We start from the raw sequence: 2,908 nt of genomic DNA on the forward strand, positions 1-2,908 counted from the left end.
ATCAATAAAAAATATGAAAACTCAACAGCAATGTCTTTCCAGAAACATTTATCTGGCTCCATGGGATAATCCACAGACCAGATGTCAAAGACATACCTTTCATGAGACACCAGTGGGTTTGACAAAGAGCCTGTATTGGACAACCTAGGAATAAGAAGGAATTGCACTGTGAAATTGTTTGACTCTTTTTCTACCTTTTGCAGGAATGCGACTGCATTTGGTATCAAAGTTAGAAAATAGTTCAGTAGTGGAAAGTACAGAGAGTACATTTATTTAAAAACAGTACTTCAATACTACGCTTATTGTGGAAAACAATTTATTAGGAAATTAGTCAAATCTTTTGGAGAAAAGGTTGCATGATTCGTCTTCTTTACACTTCTTTACACAGAGGGAATAACAATGTTATACTCCATTACCTTTATCTAAGAGCTGTAGTTACTAGACACTTTGCAGGTAAAGACTTTTCTATACAAAACATATGTGGTATGTGATATGATTATGATTACTTTATGGATTTATCTACCTAAGATTATAAAATTAGCTACATTTTTATCTTTTAGCCTAATTTATCCACAACGCAGTGACATTGAAACCTGTTCTAGTGACATTTATAAGTTGTTTAGCAGTTTCATTGCCAGTTTCTCAGTGTATGTCTCTATCTTTATATTTTCCCATGTTCATATGCACATGTGCATGTGTGGGTGTTCACTGAATGTTTGACCATGTACACATGTTCCCATGTAGACTTCACAGATAATATACAGTATGTGTATGTGTGGTTACAGCCGGTGATTTCCTGAGGTCATGTTTAATCCTACGGTGCAGTCAGGTCCATTTCTCATCTGTTCTCTGTGACTCCCCTGAAAGCCCCAGTGAATAGCGCTGGCAGTTTGCAGTGGCACAAGCTGAGTTATACATAAGACCTTCCTCTCATCTCCAGACCATACCTTCATAAAGCATATTTCACCCTGCACCGCCCTTATATTACAGCAACGCAGAGCTTCCTGCTTCATATTTTAAAGTTCAGGTGCTGAAAGCAGCTTCATGGTGGGAGACGAGCCAGCATGTCCCGCACAAAAGAATGAATTTATGTCAGCAAAAATCACTACAAGGGGAGGCTGATGAAGGGGGAGGTGGTTGTGTGCTCATGTGTGTGTGTGTGTGTGTTCATCCCCATGACAACAAGGATGAAAACATGTACTTCCTTGCACAGTGAGCCCATATAAGGGGGCCGCTGGGCCGAGGCCTGCTCAACAATACCTTTAATGTCATAGCTCAGTGACTGCTCTTTGTGAGCGGGGTGGCGCGCTGCGACCCACACAAAAACTCAAAGGCAAAATGGATTAGAATACGAGAGAAAAGATGACTGAATCAAACCCAGTGGATTGGAGGAGATTAGCTGAAGGGATTATGGGAAAAATGACACACTAATTACTTTCTGTTGGGGTAGGGGATGAGTTTTTAAGTTTTTTACTTGAAGAAGTGTGCACTCAGTGGACATTTTGCGTATAACTTTTGATACAATTTCTTCTCTTTATTTGAATTTCAGTTTACTGTGGTACAGGCTACACAGAATTACTTATTATTAAAATTCATACCGGAATTTCCAGTGAAGAACCTACTTAAGTAACTATTGCTGCATAATGAAAAAAGATTGACAATCGCTTGACAGAAAATTAACCTGCAAGTATTTTAACAAGTGATCAATCATTTAAGTTATTTTTCAAGCTAAATTGTCAAACATCTTCTAAATCAGTTGCCAGTTGTGAGGATCTGCTGTTTTGCTCTGTCTTATACCATTGTAAACTGAACATCCTTTTCCATTTCATACTGTTGTTTGAGAAAAAACAATTCCCATTAACATGACTTTTGGAGCCTTCTGTATATTCTGTTTAAAAATGTTTAAAACTCAATAGCTTCATTCTCTCTGAGATTGCACACCCTAGTATTGAGTCAAGACTTTGCATTAAGTGTATTTTGAAGAATGTGCACTGCTTGAAAAGTGACACCCACTGTTAAAAAAATCAAAAGTAACAGTGAAGCGAATCCGATTTTGAAAACTTAGATGGACAAAAAAAAAGTTCTAGTCATTTGCTCACAAAAACTGGCATTTGGTTAATGTCCCTGTTCGCACTTCTAACCACCAACTGATCCTTGGTCCTGCACAGTATTTGGAACTGAAAACTTTGCTTCTACATCTTTGTTTAACCCTCTAAAATCCAGGAAGTTATTAATTGCCTGCCTCTTAAAACCAAGTCAAATGTTACAGAGCTTCAAATGTGAGGCTGACTCTAATTCCTGCTCTGTATCTCGTGGAGTACTCCTGTCCTTCCTGTTGTGTTTGTGAGGAATCCAAACTTAAATCAAACACTTTAAGAGAAACAACAGCTGGCCACTCTGCAACTGCGATCTGACTTTGTGACTTCCACTCCTGTTGACCGAAAGCTTCTCTCTCACTGTTAATTATTTGACCAAACTGAAGTCGAGGAGCTTAGAGAACATCTTGTCTGGAGTTTGCTCTGCTCTCCAGGTCTCCAATTAGCCTAAAAAGACCCCAGGAAGGATAGCAGAGACAATGGAGGAGAAAAGGGAGCGAGAGGCCAAAAGAAAAACAAAACACAACAATCAACAAGACCTCCTGGCGTCCTCGTGGGGGGAGGACACACACACACACACACACACACACACACACACACACACACACACACACACACACACACACACACACACAAATGCTGTGGTGTTTTCGGAGCTCCGGCCGTCACTGTGGAAACCTGGAGCTTCTTTCGTTCATTTTGTTCGTTCACTTCCCTTCCTCCCTCCTTGCGGTTTTCTCTCATTGCACACACACACACACACACACACACACACACACACACACACACACACACACACACACACACACACA

This window comes from Seriola lalandi, unplaced genomic scaffold (assembly GCF_002814215.2).
Source record: "Seriola lalandi dorsalis isolate HSWRI2012SDOR001 ecotype SW California unplaced genomic scaffold, Sedor1 jcf7180002053619, whole genome shotgun sequence".
Classification (NCBI taxonomy): domain Eukaryota; kingdom Metazoa; phylum Chordata; class Actinopteri; order Carangiformes; family Carangidae; genus Seriola; species Seriola lalandi.